Source organism: Montipora foliosa, chromosome 14 (assembly GCF_036669935.1).
Source record: "Montipora foliosa isolate CH-2021 chromosome 14, ASM3666993v2, whole genome shotgun sequence".
NCBI classification, from domain to species: Eukaryota; Metazoa; Cnidaria; class Anthozoa; order Scleractinia; family Acroporidae; genus Montipora; species Montipora foliosa.
This window is the reverse complement of record NC_090882.1, coordinates 25,765,259-25,780,258: the sequence shown is the minus strand read 5'-3', so window position 1 is coordinate 25,780,258 and position 15,000 is coordinate 25,765,259. Positions and strand designations below refer to the sequence as shown.

The 15,000-nt window shown below is 42.1% G+C and overlaps 10 non-coding genes across 10 annotated transcripts; 8 read left to right on the top strand and 2 right to left on the bottom strand.

Moving 5' to 3' along the window:
* Positions 1-4,624: 4,624 nt before the first annotated feature.
* Positions 4,625-4,697, top strand: Trnai-gau (transfer RNA isoleucine (anticodon GAU)). Its single transcript has one exon. It is a non-coding gene; the product is annotated as a tRNA-Ile (tRNA).
* Positions 4,698-5,106: 409 nt separating this feature from the next.
* Trnai-gau (transfer RNA isoleucine (anticodon GAU)) lies at positions 5,107-5,180 on the top strand. Its single transcript has one exon. It is a non-coding gene; the product is annotated as a tRNA-Ile (tRNA).
* A 758-nt stretch (positions 5,181-5,938) lies between these two features.
* On the bottom strand, positions 5,939-6,012 carry Trnat-agu (transfer RNA threonine (anticodon AGU)). Its single transcript has one exon. It is a non-coding gene; the product is annotated as a tRNA-Thr (tRNA).
* A 214-nt stretch (positions 6,013-6,226) lies between these two features.
* On the top strand, positions 6,227-6,298 carry Trnai-aau (transfer RNA isoleucine (anticodon AAU)). Its single transcript has one exon. It is a non-coding gene; the product is annotated as a tRNA-Ile (tRNA).
* A 976-nt stretch (positions 6,299-7,274) lies between these two features.
* On the top strand, positions 7,275-7,347 carry Trnai-aau (transfer RNA isoleucine (anticodon AAU)). Its single transcript has one exon. It is a non-coding gene; the product is annotated as a tRNA-Ile (tRNA).
* Positions 7,348-7,935: 588 nt separating this feature from the next.
* Positions 7,936-8,008, top strand: Trnaa-cgc (transfer RNA alanine (anticodon CGC)). The gene has a single exon. It is a non-coding gene; the product is annotated as a tRNA-Ala (tRNA).
* A 4,877-nt stretch (positions 8,009-12,885) lies between these two features.
* On the bottom strand, positions 12,886-12,959 carry Trnat-agu (transfer RNA threonine (anticodon AGU)). Its single transcript has one exon. It is a non-coding gene; the product is annotated as a tRNA-Thr (tRNA).
* A 214-nt stretch (positions 12,960-13,173) lies between these two features.
* On the top strand, positions 13,174-13,245 carry Trnai-aau (transfer RNA isoleucine (anticodon AAU)). The gene has a single exon. It is a non-coding gene; the product is annotated as a tRNA-Ile (tRNA).
* Positions 13,246-14,221: 976 nt separating this feature from the next.
* Trnai-aau (transfer RNA isoleucine (anticodon AAU)) lies at positions 14,222-14,294 on the top strand. Its single transcript has one exon. It is a non-coding gene; the product is annotated as a tRNA-Ile (tRNA).
* Positions 14,295-14,882: 588 nt separating this feature from the next.
* Positions 14,883-14,955, top strand: Trnaa-cgc (transfer RNA alanine (anticodon CGC)). The gene has a single exon. It is a non-coding gene; the product is annotated as a tRNA-Ala (tRNA).
* Positions 14,956-15,000: the final 45 nt, after the last annotated feature.

Below are 15,000 nucleotides of genomic sequence, written 5' to 3'. Positions count from 1 at the left end.
CACCTAACAAGAACACAGGTTCGTTCTCTTTGGAAATAAGGCTAATCAGCCAATCCAGTGAAGACTGAATAAAATCTCACTCTCGATCAGATCTATAAATAACGCCAATAACAGTGTTCCTTACGTTCGTCCCATTGACTTCGACAAGCCTAAACAGAGTCGTGTCAGCTCGTTGTTGAAATATAAACAATCAGCGAGAAAAACTACACCTCCGCCTGTCCTACCAACCCAAGAATTAAATCCAGGAGTATCAGATGAACGACTAGAACCTTCCCCTCATGTTTCACAGATGCAAATAACACAAAATTCGAGCGCAAAATTTCGTAAAAAAATGTCATCAAGCTTGAGAAATGCTGAAAATGTTCATTTGGAGAAGTAGATTTTTATTATTATTATTCAGATTTAAATGATCCTGACTGTCAGCCAACCCCCATTTAAAGGGGCTATGTCACGCAAATTGTGCAATTTCACGACACCCAAAATGGCCAAAAAGTAGAATCAAACATTGCAATAACCACTTAAAACTGTTGAGGAACATAAAAGAAATACAGCAAAAGGAAGGACAAGAATATGGATGGACAAAAATGAACAAGATTGAAACGGATTGCGTTTGGGTAATCTTGAAAAAAAGTGTGGTCCGACCGTTTTTTAAGTTTACGGCAAATCGCATAGATAAAGGTAGTTTTTGCTCACAATCATCTTGTTTGTGATGCAAGGATAATTTCATCAGTATAGGAATTCCACATTACCATTTTCGAGCTTTTAACGCGTGATCAACTTAAGATTTCCCCTAAATACCCTGATATAATGTGACATAGCCCTCTCAGCCACTTTCTCTATAATTATAAATTCACAATCATGGAGTCAAGAAGAGCCTACTAACAGCGCATGAAATCATGGCAACCCAACAGGCCCTCACGGAAACCGTAGACAAGTGACTCACAACCGCTTACAACACCATATACTAGTCATACTTGTTCATGCTGGTATAGGATTAGAAGTCCTAGCTCGTATCTGCTCGTGCTCCTTCTAAGCTTTTTGATTGGCCCATAGGGCTGCGAGAAAGACGGCCGTTGGCAAAATCAGGATCGGACCGGATCGGAAAAAATTCCTTGCAACGTTGCGGGACGCGTTGCGGAAAGTAAAACTGACTTCTACTTTTCGCAACGATTGCGGCAACAAAAAAATTGCGAGAAATGTGTGTAGCAGGGTATGTTACACTAGGCAATATTCCGTGCAACTTGTTTCGCAAGAGAAATTGCCTAGTGTAACAGTGCCTTCAGCAACGGTTGCAACGATTTTTTAAGTATTACGTAGTGTAACAACTTGTCTAGCAACGGTTTGCGGAACAAGCCAATCATCATGTTTCTTTAACCTCATGTGATCATCGAAACGGGACAAGTTGCATGAAACGTTGCTCAGTCTAACCCCCTAAAAGAACTTGTTTCGTAACGTGAGAACGTTTGTGGAAATGTCGTTGCGAGACAAGTTGCTCTTAAAATTGCACAGTGTAACAGCGCTTTAAGTCTTAAAACGTCTCCTGCTACCAGATGAATGAATGGCTCACTAAGTCACATTCCAATCACCTAACAAGAACACAGGTTCGTTCTCTTTGGAAATAAGGCTAATCAGCCAATCCAGTGAAGACTGAATAAAATCTCACTCTCGATCAGATCTATAAATAACGCCAATAACAGTGTTCCTTACGTTCGTCCCATTGACTTCGACAAGCCTAAACAGAGTCGTGTCAGCTCGTTGTTGAAATATAAACAATCAGCGAGAAAAACTACACCTCCGCCTGTCCTACCAACCCAAGAATTAAATCCAGGAGTATCAGATGAACGACTAGAACCTTCCCCTCATGTTTCACAGATGCAAATAACACAAAATTCGAGCGCAAAATTTCGTAAAAAAATGTCATCAAGCTTGAGAAATGCTGAAAATGTTCATTTGGAGAAGTAGATTTTTATTATTATTATTCAGATTTAAATGATCCTGACTGTCAGCCAACCCCCCATTTAAAGGGGCTATGTCACGCAAATTGTGCAATTTCACGACACCCAAAATGGCCAAAAAGTAGAATCAAACATTGCAATAACCACTTAAAACTTTTGAGGAACATAAAAGAAATACAGCAAAAGGAAGGACAAGCATATGGATGGACAAAAATGAACAAGATTGAAACGGATTGCGTTTGGGTAATCTTGAAAAAAAGTGTGGTCCGACCGTTTTTTAAGTTTACGGCAAATCGCATAGATAAAGGTAGTTTTTGCTCACAATCATCTTGTTTGTGATGCAAGGATAATTTCATCAGTATAGGAATTCCACATTACCATTTTCGAGCTTTAAACGCGTGATCAACTTAAGATTTCCCCTAAATACCCTGATATAATGTGACATAGCCCTCTCAGCCACTTTCTCTATAATTATAAATTCACAATCATGGAGTCAAGAAGAGCCTACTAACAGCGCATGAAATCATGGCAACCCAACAGGCCCTCACGGAAACCGTAGACAAGTGACTCACAACCGCTTACAACACCATATACTAGTCATACTTGTTCATGCTGGTATAGTATTAGAAGTCCTAGCTCGTATCTGCTCGTGCTCCTTCTAAGCTTTTTGATTGGCCCATAGGGCTGCGAGAAAGACGGCCGTTGGCAAAATCAGGATCGGACCGGATCGGACCGGATCGGATTGACAAAACTCGGACCAGATCAATGACAAACTTCCCGCTGTGCCTTTCTCTCTGGTGTAGTCGTCTCTTCATTTACTTTTTTCCAGAGGTGATTACAGATTCCGAAGCGGAATTATAAAAGATACGATGTGACGAATTGTCGTCAATAAGCGAACAACGGTCGTCTTCTTCAAACATGCATTAAAACTGACAACGATTATTTACTTTCCCCCAGTTCCTGACAATTGTACATTAGCCTGATTTAGCAACAGAACAACCCATCCTCGACCTCTGAATAAGCGCATTTAACTTGATTTGCTTTTCATTGTTAATTTCAGTTTACAGTGTCCTCAATTGGTGTTCCAGCGCTAGCGAACCCCAATGCATGCCTGAAGTCGCAGGATTCGAACCTGGAAATGCTCGATTAATAACCCTTTCAATTAACCACTAGACTATCACATTTTTTAAAATATGTCAATATTTTCTGTTTTTTCGAATGCCGCTGTAAATGTGTATTATCATTCGCTAAGAAACAAGTTTAAACAGGAGAAAATGTCGGTTACCTAACCTCAAGAGAAAGCTACCGGTAACCATTTTAAAATCAAGCACAAGACTTGACCACTATTCAGCATTTATTTTATATATACTAATTAGAGATGGTAAATAGTCGGTACAATTGTCAGGATTGATTAAGAACATTTTCTTCTAAGTAGGTCACGGTGCTCCCTGTTCAAATCCTGTCCAGGAATGCAACTTTACCTTTTTTTCTTTTCATCTGTTACCACAAGCCCTGGGACAGAGTAATCTAAATTGACGATAACAGCCAATCCAGAAAAAAATAGGAATAGTTTGGATTCTATTCTAATATGACCTAACATGGATATTTGTTGCTGCTTAGTCGTTAAGTGGATAAAAACATTTCCTCAAATTGGGTGCTTCGGGTTCAAATCCTGTCTAGGAATGCAACTTGTCCTGGGACAGAGTAATCTGAGGAACTCTGAGGACCGCTTTACACGAGCCCAGGATGGACAGCGACCCGGCTCAGTTCAGCGTCTAATTTTACGTTTACACGAGCCCGGTCTGGGTGAAGGTTGGGTCGATCTCGGCTGACCCGGGTCAGTTCCTTTTCGTCTCGGTTGAAATGGCTGGTAGCTACTTGTCAGAAAAGAAAATGGCGGACGAACAATGCAATCATCAGAATCATCGATATTTGTGTTAACGTTATCAGCCATTTTACCACTGCCAAGTTGACGTTATTTTTTCCACACTCTCTTCATGCCTTCTCGCCTCCGCCATTTTGCTACAGGCTGCGCTTGGACAAGAACGCTGAACCGAAAAAAGAGTGACGTTCAAATGATGTTTATATGAAGAAATTTCAACCCTTCTATCCAGGTCAAATTGAGTCTCGAAAAGGGTTACCCGGCAAGGGGGGCTGATCCAGTATGACTACTGTTTTCATGTAAACGCTTACAAACATTTGACTGTAAAAAGGTTATCCACCGCGGTGACTCAACCCGGGGTCGTGTACAGAGGCCCTGAATCTACCGCGGTAGTCATATTCACTTGGTCAGCAAATATTCTTTGACACATCGTTCTTTCAATAGCAATTATGTAATTATCTCGTCAAATGAGTCTGACAGCTTTCCATTGTTAGCGGTACAATCGGAATTTCCCGTTGAACGCGTCGGTTACAGTTCTTTCTCTCCTCTTCCCAAGCCTCCCTTGGTCATTTTATTTGTTTGCGTGACAAAACACGACTGTCTCAGAAAAGCAGGACGCTCGACTAATTTACGAAGGGACTGCTCGCAGTCTAGTTCCACAAAGCAATTGTTTTTGTACGTATGCATGCTTGTTCCCTCTAGCTTGGCTTTTGAAACGCGACCGCCAGCTTGGAAGTTAAAATTCCTCCTGAATTAGAACGAAAACGCAATGAGTACGAAGTATCCTGGTCCATTAGCTCAGTCGGCAGAGCGTGGTGCTGATAACGCCAAGGTCGTGAGTTCGAACCTCACATAGACCAAGTCTTTTTCCGTCTTTTGTTCCGAGAGTGTGGTCTTCGAATTTTCTTTCTGGACCTGTTGGTTTGGTGATGTGATTCCCGCTTAAGAGGTGAAAAGTATCGATCTTAAGTCCAGTAGCGGCCCTTTCGTGCTTTACTTTATCGAAAACGTGTCGCTGGGATTTTGTCGGAGCTATAACCTTCATCAAACTTACATAGTATTTAGAGAAAGGAGGTATTTCCCTCCCTTAATTCTGATCGCACGAAAACAAGAATTATCAACTCCCTTGATAAAACCATTTGTATACTGCTTCCCCACCGACGCAGCACCACAGTTTCTTTAGAAACTATACCCTTCATTCTTTTGTTAACCGAAAAGCAATAAAGGGCTAAATTATATTACAACAATCGTCACCAGTAATCAGTAACCTGGTCCATAGCTCAGTCGGCAGAGCGTGGTGCTGATAACGGCGAGGTCGTGAGTTCGAACCTCACATGGACCAAGTCTTTCTCTATCAGTTTGTTCCGTGGGAGTTTGGTCTTGAAATTTTCTTTCTAGACTTGTTGGTTTGGTGGAATGATTCTCGCTTAAGAGGCAACCTTTCGTGCTTTACTTTATCGAAAACGTGTCGCTGGGATTTTGTCGGAGCTGTAACCCTCATCAAACTAACATTGAGTACTTAGAGAAAGGTGTCGTCATCGTGAATTCCTGGCTGTGAGATCGGTAGAGGCCCAAGATTGTGCAAGCTAGAGTTTTCCAGAAGACTTTTTCAGTTTATCAACACGAAAGGTAAGTGTGTTTTTCCTCACTGCTTTTATCACGTAAATAGACCAATTTCGATATATTAAAATTCAGTCCTAAACAAAAGACATCATCTCGAGGCTCTGGGGAATAAACTCATACAAATCCTTATATTTATTCCCCAGAGCCTCGAGTTGATGCCTTTTGTTTGGGACTGAATTTTAATATATCGAAATTGGTCTATTGTGTTATTGTAATTCCAATTAGTCTACATAAACATTAGAAAAACACAAAGGTTTGTATCAAAACAGGTTCACCGGGAGCCTCGCTTCCTTTCTTGGGCTAGGAAACTTGGCTACAACTGTAAAATGATGTATGTAACTCTATTGAAGAACGAAGAACGATCCGTTTTTCAAAAACTCGTTAACTCTCAAGGAAAGAAATGACTCCAAAGAGATGGTGTTACTCAACTGCAAGAAAGTGCAGCCAGACCATGACAATATAAGATACACTGATCTCAAGGCACCGATGGGATTTGAACCCATGACCTCCTGTTTACTAGACAGGCGCTCTAACCAACTGAGCTACGGCGCCATGCTTAGATTGCGTGTTTGAAAATGAAATCGAAAACATTTATTTCGTTTGACAGAGAAGCTTCCTTTTTTGTACTTACGCATCTATGTTCCCTCCACATTGGCGCATGAAACTCGATCGCACGAAAACAAGAATTGGCCGGTTGGTGTCGTTTTTCTCCCCGCCTTCTTGAAAGTTGCAATTCCTTCTGAACGCATCATATCATAGGTGACCTGGCCCATTAGGTCAGCCGGCAGAGCGTGGTGCTAATAACGCCAAGTCGTGAGTTCGAACCTCACATGGACCAAGGCTTCTTCCATCTTTTGTTCCGAGGGAGTGTGGTCTTCAAATTTTTTTTCTCTACCTGTTAGTCTTGTAGGGTAATTCTGCCTTAGGTGATGAAAAGTGGCGGTCTTAAGTTCAGGGGCGGGCCTTTCGTGCTTTAATTTATCGAAAACGTGTCGCTGGGATTTTGTCGGAGCTGTTACCTTCACGAAACTAAGATTGAGTCCTTGGAGAGAGTTGTCGTCGCCTGGAATTCTTGGCTGTGAGATCGGTAGAGGCCCAACATTTTGCAAGCTAGAACTTTTCACAAGATGAATGTTTGAGTTCATCAACACAAAAGGTGAGTATGTATTTCCCTCAGCCTTGATGGCATGAGTTGAATTCCCGATCAATCGATATATTGATAAAACCTTGACTTGCAATGATGGCATGAATAACCACCAGAGATGTTCAGAAAGCGGCCGACTCTAAGTTTGGCACAGGTGGTTACAGGGTTTGTTCTTTTGCACCATCTTAGATCTGTCTTGCATTAAAAACAATTTGAAGCTGACCAATCTTCCCTCTTTTCCTTAAAAGGTTCTTGGTCAGTGCATTTTAAGTTGATTATAGTAACGGGGGATTAGCTCAAATGGTAGAGCGCCCGCTTTGCATGCGGGAAGTACCGGGATCCATACCCGGATTCTCCACTTTTGTTAACCGAAATTGAGTTTTATCAACGGTGTTGATAATGTAAACTGGCCACCGTACAGAGATTCTAAAAGCTAATAGAATCTCTGTACGGTGGCCAATTTACATTATCAACTCCGTTGATAAAGCCAAATTTTTGTATACTGCTTCCCCACCGACGCAGCATCACAGTTTCTTTAGAAACTACCCCCTTCATTCTTTTGTTAACCGAGATGCCTCAATAGACTAAATTCTATTACAACAATCGTCACTTAAGCAAGAAATCGGATAAGACCGGTTGTTCAAAAAACGCTATGAGTACCGAGTAACCTGGTCCGTTAGCTCAGTCGGCAGAGCGTGGTGCTAATAACGCCAAGGTCGTGAGTTCGAACCTTATATGGACCAAGTCTTTCTCTATCTTTTGTTCCGAGGGAGTTTGGTCTTGAAATTTTCTTTCTGGACTTGTTGGTTTGGTGGAATGATTTTCGCTTAAGAGGTGAAAAGTACTGGTCTTAAGTCCAGTGGCGGCCCTTTCGTGCTTTACTTTATCGAAAACGTGTCACTGGGGTTTTGTCGGAGCTGTAGCCGTCATCTAACTAACATTGAGTACTTAGAGAAAGGTGTCGTCACCATGAATTCCTGGCTGTGAGATCGGTAGAGGCCCAAGATTGTGCAAGCTAGAGTTTTCCAGAAAAGTTTTTCAGCTTATCAACACGAAAGGTAAGTGTGTTTTTCCAGGAGCCTTGATGGCATTTGTTGAATCCCCGATCAATAATTGACATCTGATGAAACTTCTAGTTGCAATAATAGCCTGAGCAAGCACTAGAGATGTTCAGAAATCGGATGACTCTAAGTTTGGTACCGATGGTTGTAGAGTTTGTTGGTTAGCACCATCTTGGATATGTCTCGCATTGAAAACAATTTGGAGCTGACCAATCTTCCCTGTCTTCGTTAAAAGGTTGTTGGTGTGCCTTATAAATGGGCTATAGTAACGGGGGATTAGCTCAAATGGTAGAGCGCCCGCTTCGCATGCGGGAGGTACCGGGATCGATACCCGGATCCTCCACTCTTGCACCATTCTGAACTCAACCGAAATACCTCAGAAGCAAAAAATCTATTATGCCCTTATCTACAGAATTATTGAACCCATAACCAAGAGGAATAAGATGACAAGGCAAGATCTTGAGTTATTCGTTATGGGTCGGTAAACGACAACATACCGTGTTTATTTCTTACAAATAAATACTTTACACAATACTGAGAAAAAATGATAGAATTTCCATTATCGAGAAGAGCCAGGGAGGCCAGAAAAAACCTAACCGTAAAACCTCGTAGAGGAAATGTAGGAAATCTGGGTCAGGCCGAGACTACTCCTCGTCCCCTTACAGGACTTTTCATAATGCTCTTTATAATTTCAACGACTTGGACACTTAAAATGTAGCGCCTTTTGTCAATCAGGTCAGAGTCTAATGAGTTTGATGCTGCACCAGATTTCAGGCTGTGCATGCTTAACTGTTGAATGTTAACGGCAAATGGCGATGCATGGGTCTTGAACTCTTCACGAATAGTAGTAGTAGAGATTCCTTTCGTGGGCGCCCTTTTCAACGCCTTTGAGGACTGAACTAGAAGAACCATTTCAGCATCCTCCAATTCCCTGGCGTCGGACCAGATCCCTTTACTGAATGTATCTGTATAACACTGAAACAAGAACACACTTCGTGTGAGTAAATGCATCCACGCCGCCCTCAATTGCGCGGGCTATTACAAAGCACACACATAAAGAGGCCAAAGTTGGCTAAAATTATAGACACACGCGCGTAATTTGCGAGAGAGCCGCGAATGCGGGAACCGAGTTATTAGCATCGCCTTAATGGCTTACGTAGCCTAAATGGCTTACATAGCCTAATTGGCTTACACAGCCTAAATGGCTTACCCAGCCTAAATGGCTTTTGCATAAATAATTATTAACAAAGGCAATAAAGATTCCTTCAATCCATAAAATGGTTCAATTAGCTTACTCTAAGTGAGTAAGGCCTTGATGCACAATGCAAGAAAATATGGAAAACAGAAATAAATAATTCTGATAAACTTAAGCCGTAATGCTAAAATTCTAAACGCTGGGCAGCCAACAAAAACAGACTGCCTTGTCTTTTACAGGATCGCCTTCGAACAAGAGATCTTTTATCCTTGGTAGCCGCACGACCTCTTTCACGAAGGGCTTGAATTTAACTTCTTATCTGGTACTCTATATTGCATAGCGATGGTATCGATTACAAGGCCGAGCCACTCTCCGACTTGCCTAGGCTCCCAATTAGATTTTTCTTCGTTAGTCACGGGGCCAGACAACCTGAGCTCCTTTCTTTGGATGGTACTTGCAGCCATGGCGGAGATGAAGTCCGGCTGACTAGTAAAACCGTCGTCTAAGTAAGCAAAGGACAGGTGGCCCATAGAGCGCCAGCGCTTAACTAAGGGTCTCATAAGCTTAGTAAAACAATGACAAGCCGAGCTTAGACCGAATGGTAGAACTGAAAAGCAGAAATATCTGGGTTTACCGTTAATTATCCACGAAAATCCTAAATACTTTTGGTGATCTGCAAAGATGTCGACATGATGATAACCTGACTCAAGATCCCAGGTAAAAAACCAATGATTCTCTTCCAGAACTTGGGAAGGAGATCTAAGATCTTCGTACTTAAATTTTACTTTAGAAAGAAATGCGTTTACATGGCGTTGGTCGATAACGAGACGGAGCTTCTTGCCCTCCGCCACGGTTAGAGGATTGACACAATATGGAGGAAATTCGTGCTCAATAATACAATTATTGCAAAGAAGCTCTTCAATAGCTTTGACAACAAACTCGGGGTGCTTAAAAGCAGATCTATTATTCTTGAGAAAGCAAAGAGTTGGATACTCACTAAAAGGTAGCCTATAACCCTCCCTGATCATGCTGGTCGCAAATTGCGAGGCATCTAACACAGACTCCCCAAAACTCGTAATGAGACTTCAAACGACCTTTAACACTGCCACCGCTACCCTCATGCACCCACTTTCCTTAAGCAGGCGATTGTGTACGTGTCGAAAAACTCTAAAGCATACTCAACTTTATGATCGCCGTCATCTAGTCATTTAGCCTACAAAAATTTGGTTTATCAACGGAGTTGATAATGTAAATTGACCACCGTACAGAGATTCTAAAAGCTGACGTTTCGAGCGTTAGCCCTTCGTCAGAGCGAATCGAGGGATTATGGGTTACGTGTAGTTTTTATAGTAGAGTAGGAGCTACGCTATTGGTGGTAACATGGCAACGTGAAAAGTAGGAATATATTAGTTAAATGAAAAGCGTTCGTAATACCGTGAGGATTAAGGGTGCCGATTTGAAAGATGAATTTTTGTTCCAGATTCTTGCGGCTTTCCGTCGTACCTAGATGTAGGGAAAGGCCGCAGATAGCCATGTGTTTTTTGGAGTGGTTAGGCAGATTAAAATGGCGAGCGACTGGCTTAGATGCATCCTTGTCATTCTTCTCAACATCGCGAAGGTGTTCGCGGAATCGGCCACCTAGTCGTCTACCTGTCTCACCAATGTATAATTTATTGCATAACGTACAGGTTATGCAATAAATGACGTTTGCGGAGGTACACGTGAAAACGATCGGTGATCTTAACAGATCGCTTAGGTCCCGATATCTTGCTAGTGTTAACAATGAAAAGACAAGTTTTGCATCGTGAGCGCGCGGATTTGAAAGTGCCGGGTTGCTCGTTGGTTTTGAGCGCGCTTCTAACTAAAAAGTTGCCTACGTTTTTGTCGCGTTTGAATGAAATAAGTGGAGGTTGCGAAAAGATTCTACCAGTCTCGGGATCATTTTGGAGTAATTTAAAATTACTAAGAATGATGCTTTTGACTGCGTGATTATGAGGATGGAAAGTGAGGGTGAATGGAATTCTGTCATTCTTATCTTTCTGTGACGTTTGTAGTGACGACTGTCGATCAAATTGTTGGGCGCGATGATGGCCCGCTTTGACCACAGAGACAGGATAGCCACGTTTTTCGAAGAACTGGCACATCTCCTCTGATTTGCTGGAAAAATCGGAGTCATCACTACATAGACGTCGAAGTCTAAGAAATTGAGAATAAGGAATGGAGTTCTTGACATGTGATGGATGTGACGATGAATACAACAAATAACTGTGTGAATCAGTAGGTTTGTAGTGCACACTAGTACATAGCACGTTGCCTCTAATAGAAACTTTGATATCTAGGAAAGCCAATGAAGTTTCCGAAATTTCCCAGGTATATTTAAGAGCCGGATGAAAAGAGTTGACGGAGGTTATAAATTGATCGAGCTCTTCTCTGCTGGATGAAATAGCGCCGATGCAGTCGTCGATGTAGCGGCCGTAGAGTTCAGGTTTGGGGCCGTTGTACTGATTAAAAAATTGGTGTTCAACATATCCTACAAAAAGATTGGCATAGATAGGTCCCATTCTTGTGCCCATCGCTACACCATTAATTTGTTTGTAATAGTTGCCGGCGAATGAAAAACAGTTAAGCGTTAAAACAAGAAGACAAGAAGAATGACAAGGATGCATCTAAGCCAGTCGCTCGCCATTTTAATCTGCCTAACCACTCCAAAAAACACATGGCTATCTGCGGCCTTTCCCTACATCTAGGTACGACGGAAAGCCGCAAGAATCTGGAACAAAAATTCATCTTTCAAATCGGCACCCTTAATCCTCACGGTATTAACGAACGCTTTTCATTTAACTAATATATTCCTACTTTTCACGTTGCCATGTTACCACCAATAGCGTAACTCCTACTCTACTATAAAAATTGCACGTAACCCATAATCCCTCGATTCGCTCTGACGAAGGGCTAACGCTCGAAACGTCAGCTTTTAGAATCTCTGTACGGTGGTCAATTTACATTATCAACTCCGTTGATAAACCAAATTTTTGTATACTACTTCCCCACCGACGCAGCACCACAGTTTCTTTAGAAACTACCCCTTTAGTCATTTAGCTGTTGAGCTAGAGGAGGTCTGGGCGCTATCCCTAGACTTGCAGCTCACGCTGAGTTGGCCATATTCTCCACACTAAAAACAAAATCGATAAGAAGCCGTCAAGATATTGCCACTATCCGTTGCAGCCATAGAGATCGTAAAATAAACCTTTCAGGCTATGACTAACTATACAAAGATTGAAAAGCTGACTTTTCGAGCGTTAGCCCTTCATCTGAGCGCTAATGTGAAAATTGAACACTGGTGAAAATTGAACACTTTTAAACTATAAATGACAAGAAAGCAAATCAGCAGCAGAAAATAAAAGATGAACAAAGATAAAAAATTAAGTGAAGTTGTCGTTCCTAGCGTTCGACCCGAAGGAAGAACCACTACAATGCACACCCTATTTATATCAAATAGCTCGTATGCAAATACGAGTACCATCAATTCATCGGGGACATGAATTGTGCAGGAATGCACAAACAGATTCTTAACGAAGCGTGCAGAAAACAAATATCTGCTAAACTGCGTACCGCAGATATTTTTATATTACAGCAATCGGCAATAGGTCAATTTACAGTTGTTTGCTCAGTGACCTAGGCTATGAATGGCTGCGAGGCTGCCGCTGACCTTGTATTGATACAGACCTCACTGCTTTTATCATGTAAATTGTGTTACTGTAATTCCAATTAGTCTACATAAACATTAGAAAAACACAAAGGTTTGTATCAAAACAGGTTCACCGGGAGCCTCGCTTCCTTTCTTGGGCTAGGAAACTTGGCTACAACTGTAAAATGATGTATGTAAGTCTATTGAAGAACGAAGAACGATCAGATTTTCAAAAACTCGTTAACTCTCAAGGAAAGAAATGACTCCAAAGAGATGGTGTTACTCAACTGCAAGAAAGTGCAGCCAGACCATGACAATATAAGATACACTGATCTCAAGGCACCGATGGGATTTGAACCCATGACCTCTTGTTTACTAGACAGGCGCTCTAACCAACTGAGCTACGGCGCCATGCTTAGATTGCGTGTTTGAAAATGAAATCGAAAACATTTATTTCGTTTGACAGAGAAGCTTCCTTTTTTGTACTTACGCATCTATGTTCCCTCCACATTGGCGCATGAAACTCGATCGCACGAAAACAAGAATTGGCCGGCTGGTGTCGTTTTTCTCCCCGCCATCTTGAAAGTTGCAATTCCTTCTGAACGCATCATATAATAGGTGACCTGGCCCATTAGGTCAGCCGGCAGAGCGTGGTGCTAATAACGCCAAGTCGTGAGTTCGAACCTCACATGGACCAAGGCTTCTTCCATCTTTTGTTCCGAGGGAGTGTGGTCTTCAAATTTTTTTTCTCTACCTGTTAGTCTTGTAGGGTAATTCTGCCTTAGGTGATGAAAAGTGCCGGTCTTAAGTTCAGGGGCGGGCCTTTCGTGCTTTAATTTATCGAAAACGTGTCGCTGGGATTTTGTCGGAGCTGTTACCTTCACGAAACTAAGATTGAGTCCTTGGAGAGAGTTGTCGTGGCCTGGAATTCTTGGCTGTGAGATCGGTAGAGGCCCAACATTTTGCAAGCTAGAACTTTTCACAAGATAAATGTGTGTATTCATCAACACAAAAGGTGAGTGTGTATTTCCCTCAGCCTTGATGGCATGAGTTGAATTCCCGATCAATCGATATATTGATAAAACCTTGACTTGCAATGATGGCATGAATAACCACCAGAGATGTTCAGAAAGCGGCCGACTCTAAGTTTGGCACAGGTGGTTACAGGGTTTGTTCTTTTGCACCATCTTAGATCTGTCTTGCATTAAAAACAATTTGAAGCTGACCAATCTTCCCTCTTTTCCTTAAAAGGTTCTTGGTCAGTGCATATTAAGTTGATTATAGTAACGGGGGATTAGCTCAAATGGTAGAGCGCCCGCTTTGCATGCGGGAAGTACCGGGATCGATACCCGGATTCTCCACTTTTGTTAACCGAAAATTAGTTTTATCAACGGTGTTGGTAATGTAAACTGGCCACCGTACAGAGATTCTAAAAGCTAATAGAATCTCTGTACGGTGGCCAATTTACATTATCAACTCCGTTGATAAAAACAAATTTTTGTATACTGCTTCCCCACCGACGCAGCATCACAGTTTCTTTAGAAACTACCCCTTTCATTCTTTTGTTAACCGAGATGCCTCAATAGACTAAATTCTATTACAACAATCGTCACTTAAGCACGAAATCGGATAAGAGCGGTTGTTCAAAAAACGCTATGAGTACCGAGTAACCTGGTCCGTTAGCTCAGTCGGCAGAGCGTGGTGCTAATAACGCCAAGGTCGTGAGTTCGAACCTCACATGGACCAAGTCTTTCTCTATCTTTTGTTCCGAGGGAGTTTGGTCTTGAAATTTTCTTTCTGGACTTGTTGGTTTGGTGGAATGATTCTCGCTTAAGAGGTGAAAAGTACTGGTCTTAAGTCCAGTGGCGGCCCTTTCGTGCTTTACTTTATCGAAAACGTGTCACTGGGGTTTTGTCGGAGCTGTAGCCCTCATCTAACTAACATTGAGTACTTAGAGAAAGGTGTCGTCACCATGAATTCCTGGCTGTGAGATCGGTAGAGGCCCAAGATTGTGCAAGCTAGAGTTTTCCAGAAAAGTTTTTCAGCTTATCAACACGAAAGGTAAGTGTGTTTTTCCAGGAGCCTTGATGGCATTTGTTGAATCCCCGATCAATAATTGACATCTGATGAAACTTTGTCTTGCAATAATAGCCTGAGCAAGCACTAGAGATGTTCAGAAATCGGATGACTCTAAGTTTGGTACCGATGGTTGTAGAGTTTGTTGGTTAGCACCATCTTGGATATGTCTCGCACTGAAAACAATTTGGAGCTGACCAATCTTCCCTGTCTTCGTTAAAAGGTTGTTGCTGTGCCTTATAAATGGGCTATAGTAACGGGGGATTAGCTCAAATGGTAGAGCGCCCGCTTCGCATGCGGGAGGTACCGGGATCGATACCCGGATCCTCCACTCTTGCACCATTCTGAAGTCAACCGAAATACCTCAGAAGCAAAA